Genomic DNA, 12,688 nt, shown 5'->3' on the forward strand with positions numbered 1-12,688 from the left:
GAGACAATTTACTCATCCCACAGATTTATAACAAGATGGTTGAAATTTAAAAATTTTCATACAAAAACATACAGAAACGTAACGTAGCTTTTTCTATCTTCTACCTCTACTTGTTGCGGTTTTATTTCCATCGCTGCATTTGACCTGATTGATTTTTGTCCTTCTTTGTCAGTAATTTTACATCATCAAACAGGTGAGTTTTGGAAACTTTTCTTACAAAGCTGCAGCAGAGCTGTGCTGTTCTGATACTGAAGTTTGATTCCCCCATGTAGTTGATAGTAGAGGAAAAACAGAGGCTGACTTTTCTCCAAAATATTCTGCCACGGCTGATCCACTCTGCGAGAAAAGAAGTGTAGGACCCGAAGGAGGAAGCTCACTCGGAGGTAGCTTGGTTTGTTACAGTCTTGCGGTAAATTATTCAAGAGGCTGGCTAGAGGTGGGGGCTAGGAGGTTGAGGAGTTGTAGAAACGGGAAGTACAGCAAACCGAGGTTTGCCAAAAGCTTCCCCGAGGTGGAGCTGGCACCAAAGTAAAGAGTCAGACAAAAGAGGTTGATGGTCAACTCCATGGTGGGCTGGCCCTTAAACATGGACAGGAGGCAATAAAAATCACCTACGTGGGTGGATGATGGAACAATCTAGCAAACAGATTTATTAAACACAGTCTGATTCCTGGGAATGCATCAAATAGCCAACAAAAAACATATCAAAAGGTCAAGAATTTCTCTTCAAGCTTAAATTGTTCCTTGCTAATTATAAGTATACCTGGATGAGGGTCAACCAAGTTTTTGTAGAGGTTATGGCTTCAAAACGACACATTTTCCCGTCATTTCTATTGGTTGTCGGGAAGGTAGTTTGCCCACCTTCCCTTTACTAGATTTAATTAGGTTTACTTTCAAAAGATACTTTTAATTGGACACACAAAACTCATAGGGACATTGCAAATGATTGGATTTTCAATGGAAAAAAAGGGTGTCCTTTTTTCCACTTGAGAATCTGCCCTATAAAATATCTGTGCACGCCACTGCTCTGAAAGCCAAACTGGACTAATCATACTCACAAATGGTCCTAAAACTGCCACTATATCCAACAAAACAATCCCATTCTGTTAAGTTGCTTTATTTTCAAAAGCTTTCAGTTGTCTGTAGTTGACGAGTCAACGGATATTCAATAAACATTAAAGTTAAAAGACCATGAAACATTTGATAGCTTACAATTATGGATTTACTTTCTTGTTGCGTCTACCCCAAACAATTTCAGATTCTCGTGAAATTGGAAATAGTTGTGAAAATCCAACTTTCACTGGGACGCTGAGTTCTCACCATCAGGTCGCTCATAACGCGGATTGAACCAAACTGCAGATCTGGTGTGCTGCACTTGAGTTCTCAATTTCTTCAGACGACAAAGAGTTATGTAAACACAGTCGCACTGTTCTACTTTATATTTAGTGTGTTTATTTCCACTCTCATGGGAGCAGCGTTCCGGCAACGTACCGTAAGTCAAGGCAGCAAGTCTAAATTTAATCGGAGTCGCCAAGGCAACGTGCGAAAAGGAACGTGGGGTGACTTCAAGTAAGCGGGAAAAGAAACCTACGACGACAAGCAGTGTATTCTGAGTGTGATATGGATGGTAATTTCACTAGTAGAGTTAACCAAAGACTTGTTCAATCAATGAACATGTAGGACAATAAAACAGTAAAATGTGGCAACATTTTACGCCCATACTAAAGGATCTGAAAGTGGAAAGAATTGCCATGACCTGCTGTAAATTCAGGAGAACCTAAGGTGGATGTAAAAATTCCCAGTTGATGACTGCTCAACTTATTTATACTTTAATAGTTTCACTAGAGCCTCATTTTGCCTTCTGGCATTTCAAAATCTCCCGTTTTATTGTCCGTTTTCTGCAGAGTTGGACATCAGGTCGGCTTCGTTAACTGAGGCAGAAACCCAAAAGTCATTCTCTCTTTTTGCCTAAAGGACACAGAGTGATAAGTGAACAGTTTATATATAGAATAGAATTCAACTTTATTGTCGTTGCACTGTCACAAGTACAAGCAACGAAATGTAGTTTGCATCTATCCAGAAGTGCTCTGCAGGATATAAATATTTATTTACAGATGTACAAGACTAAATATAAATATAAATATGGGAGATATAGCCACAGATTATACAGATTATACAGAATATGCAAGAATGTTAGAAAATGGATTATATATGTATTAATGGGTTTATAATACAAGATAAATAATGGCAGATAAGATTTACAGATTGTATATGTGTGTGTATATATATATATATATATATATATATATATATATATATCTATATATCTTTTTCCCACTTCTCCCTAGAGTCTCTGAAGATAGGAGGCACATTTATGCTGCTTCATGCTGCAGCAAATTGGAAGGTGATGTTTCACCTAAAATCTGGATCTCAGGTGTGCTGTGGGTAAAATGCTCACAGTTCAGTTCCCACATCATAAAGCCTGGCTACGAAGAAAAGCTTGTCTGTCACTAAGGTTTTAACATGTAAAATAAGTAGTTTTTTTTTTTTTAACCATGATTTAAATCCAGTCTTAGATATACAAAAATACACCACAGAGTAAATTTGATACTGGTTCTGGACCAGTATTGCTGTTTGATAAAAAAAAAAAAATGCGTTTGGTTAATTGTGCCAAACGCATAACAAAGAAATAAAATCAATTAAAAGAAAAAGAAAAATCTTTAAACCAAAGTTCTTTGCTGCTTTTTACGGAATAGGATTAGGGCCACCAAAAAACAAAAAACAAAAACAATCTCCGGATCCTGAGAATAAAGTAAGAATTTTATTTATTTATTTTTTTCAGTGGCCCTGATCCTCTTCTGTAACTTTTGGAGCTGAGATGAAAGTCAAATTTGCAACAAAAATCTAACGAAAGGAGGGAATTAAACAACTTTTTCTTTGACTTGTTTGCAGCAGCGCCTGTTTCCCACCAAAGAAAAACAAGCAAAAAAAAAACTTGGTTTTTATTAACAATTCAAAATCTTTGAGCTGATTTTGCCTTAAGTCTAGAAATGTGTGAATGATGACCCCAAGATTCTCAAACATGAAAGCCTAATTTCCCCCCCAGTGTCGCTGCTGTTGACGTTTTTTTATGAAGAGCTGCTTGTTGCAGTGTGTGTCACTCCCAGCATGGTTCCTGGAACATGACGGGGACTTTGATTCACCTCCTCACCCTTTCACTTCCAGGAGGAAAGTGGATGTCTGCTTGAGACCTTGCTTCGAAGGATTTGAAGAAGTTTATTAAAGGATTACATGATGTCTACTCACTATTGATCATGTAGCACCTTTACCTCACAGCTGGACCCGTATGGTGGTTCTTATTCCGTATAGTGCTTCCTCTCCTCCTTCCTCCCTGATCATTCTCACATTTTACACATCGACTTGCTCTCAAAAAGCAGCGTGTGACGGAGAGCCTTGACGGACGTTCCACACCTGGAGGGGCAGGAGAAGATGTCCTGCCCCTCACATGGGTGCACAGCGTGTCTGTCACCGCGAGACGGCAAAAAAAAAAGCACTGAGAAATGAAAGATGAAAAAGAGGAAACTGAAAAGAAACTGAGAAAATGTGTTAAGCAGACAAAAATAAATAAATAAATAAAAAATTGCGCCTCTTGCCAAAAATCTTGCTGCTCTTCTGAAAAAAGATGCATTTCTATTCTTTGTAGGGGCATTTATGTACATTTAAAAATAAAGCTATTTTATTCCAAATGTTTTGCTTATAAATTCAGGGTTTGTTGGCAAATATGCACTATTTGCTTGTCCACTGTTACATATCTAAATTTAAGTTTTGGTATCGTTCCGATACCAAGAAAATACAGGGACGGTATCACCGATACCAATACCGATACTTTAAAAAAAATATATTGTGATTTAGATTTAATAGTTTTGTGATTCGACCTGAGTTAGTTGATTATAATTATGACATGTGCTTTTTGTTACCCAGCTATAGTAGAAAACAATGTTGCCGTAGCTGTATAGAAATAAAAATAATTCTTAAGTCTGCAACTTAAGTAGGACTATTATTATTCCTTCAATAGTTAACATTCAGCTACATTCATATATCAAATTAGAGGTTTAAATCTTAAATATCTATATAGGGAGTAAGATTTTAATTCAGTTGCCTGAATAGATAAATAAAGCTGCAGTTATGGGGGATTTATGTTTGAAAGAAAGGAGACATTCTGAACATAAACATTGAAGTCATGCTATCAAATTGAAAATGTAGGTTCTAATATTTGATATTTCAATATTTGCTCTGAATTGCACGTTTTCATAATTTACTGGACATCTGGAAGAGAAATTGCAAAAGTATTGAAAGTATCACGCTCTTATCGATTCGATGCATTACAGATTTTTTGTTGATAGTATTGATATTTAGCTCGATTATGTCTTGCCCTAATATCCCACTCTTAATCCTAATCCAGGATGGAATATGTCATTGGATTAGCCATCATTGTTGTAAATCTTTAGCTGTTCTGAGAAGGTTAATGGGGAATCTTCCAGAAGCACAATTGTGAGGTCAGACATTGATGCTGGACATTAAGGCCTGATCTAACTCATCCTAAATGTGTTCAATAAGGACTCTGTTTAGGCTGGTTGAATTCTTCCGCTCTGAACTTGGCGAACCATTTCTTTATTGTTTCTACTTTGGCCCAGCTTGTGAAAATCAGCCTTTACTCTTTTTACAGTGCAGTCGGGCCATAATAAATGTCCTGCTAAACCCACACCAGAGATAACTTCACAGCTCCAGACCTGATGAAGTTTGGGGGTCAGCAGGTATTAGCACTACTGAAACTTGCACAAACTGTATAATTTTATTTGTATATTCCGCTCCAAATCCCCAATAACTTATTCTTGTCATAATGACAGCCGACTGTTGAATATTTAGTAGTGAGAAAATGTCACGAGTGTAATTCACTGAGCTCCTGAGAGAGATTCCCATTCTTTCACAAATGAACGTAGCTGCAGCCTGTGAGCTGGATTTCATACAGCTGTATGAACAACACAAGTATTGTGGACATCCATAATGGACAGACATATTATTGGTCAACAGCTTGCATATCTGATGTTTAATTTTCCAAAGATGGACAATGGAATTGTCAATTTGGTTTCATCAAGAAATGAAGAAACTTTGTGGAACAGGGCGGGGATGGGCGAGGGAAACCAGTGTAATCTCTGTTTTTGTTGTCAGAGGGCCGTTCCCCTTGACGACCTGGATGTTGCTCCTGGAAACACCGTCAGATTAGGTTATTTATGTCTTGGCAAAAACAAACTGGCCTCTAACCCTGCATGCTTCGCAGTGGGGTACACCTCATTCCCTTCTGTTTGATCACCTTTAATTGGTCACACAGCCACATTTCCAATACCTGCCCCTGTTTGCCCTTTCAAACCAATTAAATTAGGCTGCTGCTTATGCCATAATTAGTGGCAACTCCCTGTTGGAGTACATCTTTGTTTTTATCTCTATCTCTGCATGTGTACAAGTTGACCTCGATTCAAAAAGATCAACTTTTTGAATCGATATCTGATAAGTGCATCAGATACACAGTTATGTATCTGATGCACTTATCTCAGATATTATTGAGCATTTATTACAGCTAATGGGACTTATTGACACTCTTGACTTTCTCTGTCATATCCACTGTCATGCTGCTTCAAGCGGCATATATCAGTTATGCAAAATTGCCACACCGGGTCTGTGTCCATATAATCTAGCCTCTTGTGCATAGCGATCAACATGCATTGGAATTCTATAAGATTTGGGAGAGTGTGCATACCTCCAAATTGCGCATACCTGCTGGATTCTGAGCGACTGGAGGACATTTTGAGGGTTTCAGGCAGAAGTTGAAACTCACTGTTTCTTTGTTATCCCATTGAAGAGAAACTGTTCGAACACTCTGTATTTTAGCTTCCCAAGCTGTTTCTTTTTTTTTATCCATTTATTTGTTTATTTTTATCTGAATGATCAGGTATGCTCTACGAAAAAAACAAAAAAACAATCTGTGATTAATAACAAGTTTGACTTGCATTCGGGAAAAAAATGATGAGATGCAGAGTCCCTGCATCTGAAAAGACGAGGCTGTGTTTTGCATAGAAGTGGTTTCTGAGAACGGGATCCTATGGAGGATCTCAGAAGCAGTTAGTTTGCTGCATTATCTTCTGCTTCCATACGTCTCCCACCTTATCACTGTGGGAGTCGGACTCTCATCACATCCCCAGTAACCTAAAAACAGCCCATCGATAAACCTCGTCTCGGCTTCTCTACTGACCTTCTCGTGTTCCCAGGATAATTTCCAGTGGGAATCTAGATGATGTTAGTTCCCTCCTGACCAGAACGCGAGCACAATTGAGACGGATGCGTTCTGTCGCAGAGACAAGGAGGGAAAAGTTTAGATGATGGAAACGGAAAATAAAATAATAATAAAAAAAACATCCAGGCAAGAACTAGGTGGCTTTTGAAACAGATGAAACAAAAGATTCAAAAGGAATCCATACATACTTGATGGAACAAGTTATAAAAACTTTGTGAACAATGTTTTGTTTTTCTTGTTGTTTTTAACACAATCTTTAACACAATGTACATCAATGGGAATTCAGTATCCTTGCGGACGAGTCTGAGAAAATATGTTTTTCAACAAAAACACACCAGGTCAGATTTATGTCTTACCCAAAAAAAAAGCGGTTGAGAGAGCAAGGTTGTTTCTAACTGTCTTGAAATGCGTCTTCTTGAGTGGCAGAGGAAGAAACACTAAATGTCTTTGATTAGCAAGGAAAGGTAACTGGAAACTTCAACTGAAGGCAAAATGAAGACCAGCATGTTCCCGTTTTGAAGAGCCGCTAAAAGAAGTCCTCTGTGCTGCTTCATAGAAACACCCCAGGGAAACATGACGGCATGGATTACTAAATATAAATTTATCTTAAAAAATAAAGCATTAATTTACTTTTTTTTGAAGTATTTTATAGCTGTTTGAAAACAATTCCTACAATACGGGGATATTTCCCCTGTGGAATAAATGTACTCAAAATACAGGTTGTCCATGCCAGATTATGGTGCAAATAATATACAAATAAAAAATGTGAACCTCTTACCAATAAAATGATGCAATGATGTCACTGTATTGTAACATCTCAGTCCGCTATGGATATAAAAACATTTTTAACTGAATGTTAATCTACCAGTCACTGCATTGATGAATCCCAAGATGGCGGGTTTAGATCATCTTAACTTTTCACCAGATGCCGGATAAATGGACACACAAAAGTGCTTTGGCACTATTTTAGTAAATTCTTCAGTACTAGAGTTAAGTGCTAGCAGCTTACTACGGCTAACCGTAGCATGAAAGCTATTTTCCAAACAGCCAAATCCATAGTAGTTACCGTAGCCTAGCTAGCATTTAGCTTTCAGCCATTAGCATAAGGATAATACCATGTTTAAGGACTATGAGATGGAAGAAAATTAAAGTGGCCATAAAGTCGACAAGTTCATGTTACTGGACTATCAGTGATCAAACTACTTACTGGAATAAAGTCTGTTATATCTAAAACTGTTTCAAACAGAGTTAGCCTTAGACCAGCCCAGAGAGAAGGACAAGTAGAGAATCAGAGAAGATTCCAGAACATTGGTGGATCTTCAGAGAGCCTAGAAAACAATAGACTAAGACTAGTTGAAAGTTTTCTTGGAACAAGTAACCTGACTTTTATGAGAGTGTAGAGATAAACACTGTAACCTGGAGAAAATGACCAAACCATAACTGAAAGTTTAATCCCTGAAAATTAAAATAATTTTTTTAAGTGAAAGTTGGGTCAGCAAAAAAAACAAAAAACCCCCCAAAAAAACCAGCAACAACAAAAAAGGAAATAAAATGAAACACACAGACTGTTTCAAATTCTTTCATAGATGTCATATCTTTTTTTTTTCTTCATTCATTTCCACAAGAGTGAAATGTAAAAATTAGGCAACCTGAATGTGTTTTGCCCAAGCATGAAAAGTAGGAATTACAAGTAATCCAGATAGGAAGAGAAGGGGCAACGGGACACACACAGGCACACGCACACACACACACACACACACACACACACACACACACACACACACACACATGTTTCCTCAAAGATATTTTAAGCATGTGCGTTCTGGGTTTTTGTGAAGATGGGGTTTTTGGGTTTTAATATTTGGAAAATTACTTGCAGCAGATTTAATTTTTCTGATAAGTGATTTTGCAGAAATTGAGAAATTCTCCTTCCGGATGAAAGACAACAGTTGGTCAGCCAGAATACATAATTGGAGGGCAGGGAGCGTCTGAGGCGATTCTGTTGTGGTAACTCGGAGAATTAACTTGGTGGGAGAAGCATCTGACTGGAAGCTACATTTCAGTCCGTGTCGTTCTCAGGTGCCGCCACCATCGGGCCATTTCCGGTTCAGACGTTCAACAAATGATTCATTCTCAGGCTCCAACTCGAACCTCCAACTCAAACCTTTCGCATGCGTCAATTTTACAAGGCAATTAAATAATGCATCTTTTGATATCTAAAACATAGTCCTAAGCCAGAAAAGAACTTAGACTTTTTATGTTTGTTTTTCTGATCATTCACTCCACTGTGGGAACTTGTAGAAACCCTTTGAGTAACAATACAAAGAGGTTTATTGAACCAAACGTTTGAAGATCTCTTGTAGTCAACAAAAGCTAAAGAGATTTTCTGACGAAGACGACCATATTAGACAAATTGTATCTTTTAAAAAAAAATAACAAATTTCAGTGGGGAATCAGCCGGATCATGATACGGTCAGTTTAAGCCTCTAACTCGTGTCGTGTGGAAACTTGTGTTTATTAGGAGACCTTTGCTGGGCGTGGGGGGAATCCAGGACAAGACACAGGAAGATACTAATGAAACTACAGGATAGGCTGGAGATCAGTGGTTCCAGAGCACAAAGAAAGTATGAGCAACTTGAGATCAATGGAAGTATGTCAAAAGAAGACCACTTCGGCTTGAAGTTGGACAATGTGGCGATGAGGTTTGAGGCCCTGCTGGTTCCTTTAAACTCTGACCCCAGGGGCTGACGGCTCACAGGACGGAGCAGCACCATCAGGTTAGCATCGCCTCACAGGAGAGGCTGGAAAAAGATGATTTATGACAGATAAAGGAGTTGCTTCTGATGATAACAACAAAACAAAAATCAGGACCTACTGTGACAATGTTTCCAAGCAGGAAATTAAAAAAGCACACCAGTTCTCTTAAAGAGCAAAATTCTTCTTTTTCTTTCCCTTTTTTTTTTTTTTGCTCTTGCTCAGTTATAACAAAGTTAGTCAGCTGAGTTGCTTCCTGTCTCTGATGTGTATTCGTTATGTGGAGTCAATAGCTCCAGGGTCAGAGTTAACCAACTGGGGACGCGGCCATGACTCAGACACATTTTACTGCCTCAAGCTTCCACAAGAGAGAAATAAATCAACATTAAAATCAATAGTCTTTACGGAACTTATTACAGAAAAAACAAACAAAAAACCAATTATGAATGAAATGGTCACTTGCACTTTGGGGATTTTAGGTTGATCTTTTAAGTTTATTGAACTTTCCCACCAGCAGTTTTTTCAAATGCAGTCGGACGACGTTGCATGTACACGCTGAGGCTCTCTGGCTATGTCCGCTGCAGCAGAGGAATGGAAGGAAAAAAAAACAAAAGCTGCAATCAAAGATCCAGTGTTAGGCAGAAGGGATGGGACTGACATTAAAAGGAGCGGGAAAATAATAAATAACAAACCCACAGGAAAGAAAACACAGACAAACACATTAAACGTGATAAAGAAATGCCCAGACAGCGTGTCGGGTACGCACACTGCCGAACTGACCTTTATTGATCCGAAACTCTAATCATGTCATGAACACACACACACACACACGCACACACACACACACTCGCATCTACTCTCTCGGAGGTCCCATCAATATCCTTTATTGAGAAACCTCTGGCAGTTTGCATCTGGTCTTAATTACACATAGGGGCTGAAGGCTGGATCAGTCAGAGCAGAACAGGAGACCCGGTGAAAATACAGGCAGCCTGCTTGTGCTTTAACTAGGACCAACACACAGTTCACGCCCGCGCGATCCCTTCGAGCCCACCAGTCAATTAACGTGATCTTTGATTGTGGTAGGAAGACAAAAACGAAGGTCAGTGTAAATTATAATTAACTTTATGGAAACGACGGCAGATCGCACGAGTCTCCACATGCTTGGCTTAAAAGAAAAATTGTGTTTTTCTTTTTAAAAACTAATTATTTATTATGAGCATTCCCACACTTAAAACAGTCACAGAGTTGATAATAGAAGAAAACCGTTCTTCTGATCGCGACGATTGCCCGAAGCGATGCAAGACAATATGATGATGCCACTCTGGCGTGCGAAGCACAAACCTGTACAACCCAGCAAACCATGGGAGTGCACAGCTTGCACATAAAGAAGATTTCGAGCTGTGATGTTCCACATTCAGCATGTCTGCAACAAACATCTTAAACATGTAAGAAACCTTTGGGTAAATATAGGCTGGTGAGACAAATGTGAAATTTGTTTGATGGTTTATGCGGGTTGTTACATCTGGATATCTGCATGGACCTGGATAACTTGTTGTTGTCGCAGTTTCTGGAGTGGCCTACTCAAAGTCCAGATATAAAACTGATTGACAGGAAGTAGTCTGTTTGTGCTATAAAACCTTGGCAAATTCAAAACAACTCTGCAAGGACTGGGCCAAAATTCCTCCCATTATGATGCAATCACAAATTATTACAAATACTTGACTGCTGCCAGATGTAGCACAACTAGTTTGTAGCATTCATTGTTTTTTCTACATTGATTTGGCGACAGTTTTCCCTCAATGACAGAAATCACAACTTGAAACTCGCATCATCTTTGTCCTGATAGCGACGCGCGTTTCAACAGAAACATTTCAAATTTAAAGATAGCGAGAAATAGTTGTTTGTTTGTTTTTTGTCAACGGGGGTCGCAAGTTGTCCAAAGACCCCGGCTTAGTAACGTGCGCGTTACGGTGAAAATATTAACTTAAAGCAAGTGTGAAATGTTTTCATGGTCAGTAGTAAAAGTGCAGAAACTCCCAGTTCAGCTCCAGAGTCTCTGCACAGATGATTCGGCACTTCCTTTATCCTCTGATCGCTACCTGCTGTAACCTCCAACACATCAGCCTCCCACTCACAGACAGATGACATGCAGTAAGAGTCGATGACCTCCTGCCTCCCCCTCAGGCACCAACTGCAGCTTAAAATCAATAACACCAGCTGAAAACAATAATTGGGATTTCTTATGCTCTACTCTTCCTTTTATTAGCATTCTGACTCTAAATTAATTTCTCTGAGGACAAAAGTCTACATTTTGACGCACATTTATACATTTATACATCAGAACCTCCTCGGTTCACGTTCAGCTGTGGTACTGATGGGGCGGCTACTTCCTGTACATCACGAGCCGCCGGTTCTCCATTTGCATTCTGCTCGTCTTTACATTTTTTGGCAGAGGTCTATAAGCTATCTTTACACTGAGTGGATCCCAGCCAGGCTTGACATTTAGAGTCTTTCCAGTTCACAGGATGCCCTCTGGGGGGAAATATCAGAGCAGACAGCCATGACGAGACACTTAGTTTGCTTCATCTCACCGAGGGTACGCACAGTGTCTCACAGATTTATGATTTGGGTGTAAATTACTGTTCAAATCAAAAAAGAAAAAAACCCAAAACAAAACAGGGGGAACAAATAGCAAACCTCCACCGAAAAGCAGAACTGTCCTGTTTCATGTGTGGAAATCCCACTAAGGCGACTGTAGACACATTTACCTCAGCAGGACGAGGTTACCATAGCAATCTGGAAAGGATAAGAAAAATAAACTGTGCGTTCTGATGCACAACTTGACACAAAGTTTAAATATGGACCTTTGCAAAAGTATTTAAACTTTGCAAAAGTATTTAAACTTTGCAAAAGTATTTAAACTTTGCAAAAGTATTCACGCCAGGAGAAGTTCCACATGTCTGTGTGTGTTTTATTGGGGGTTTTTGTGTGAAAGTGTTTTACAATTTTGAAAAAAAGCGTTAAAAGTCTGCCCTACTTTGGTATTCACTCGAGTGTTCACTCATTAATGTTATGTTTCAAAACCTGCGGGAGATTAATTACAACACACAGTACAGCACGATTTAGGAGAATACTAAAAATATGATTTAATCCAAGGATATGCAAACAGATTCACGTCCCACTTTTCTGATTTATATTTGTAAAGTTATTTGTTCTGTCTACAGTTGTTGGTCTGCCACATGAAATGGTAATAAAAAAACACAATGATGTTTATTTTAATAATATTGATGTAGATATTAATATTTTTACAGGGTGTTGTTCTGACAAACATTCTCCACACGAGCAACATTTTTTATGCAAAACTGTTTCTATCCCTTTCAATTTAAATCGCCTTTTGGCATGTGGTTACTGTAATGTTGCGTTTTAATACTACGTGACCTTGCATATGAGTCTACTGTTTGCCTACCCTTCAGCTATAATTTCCATGAATCATGAATTAAGTAAATAAATCAGTTGATAAGAGTCATTTGGGATATGATTGTTGTAATCGATGCTACGTGCTGCATTGGGTAAAGATCAATATGT

General features: G+C 38.7%; 1 protein-coding gene across 1 annotated transcript in view; it reads left to right on the forward strand.

The window, feature by feature from the left end:
• LOC122823745 (homeodomain-interacting protein kinase 2-like) overlaps nt 1-12,688 on the forward strand; it is a 70,564-nt gene that overhangs the window by 42,419 nt on the left and 15,457 nt on the right. The window lies entirely within an intron of this gene.

The sequence above is a fragment of the Gambusia affinis genome, linkage group LG20 (assembly GCF_019740435.1).
Source record: "Gambusia affinis linkage group LG20, SWU_Gaff_1.0, whole genome shotgun sequence".
In the NCBI taxonomy this organism is placed as follows: domain Eukaryota; kingdom Metazoa; phylum Chordata; class Actinopteri; order Cyprinodontiformes; family Poeciliidae; genus Gambusia; species Gambusia affinis.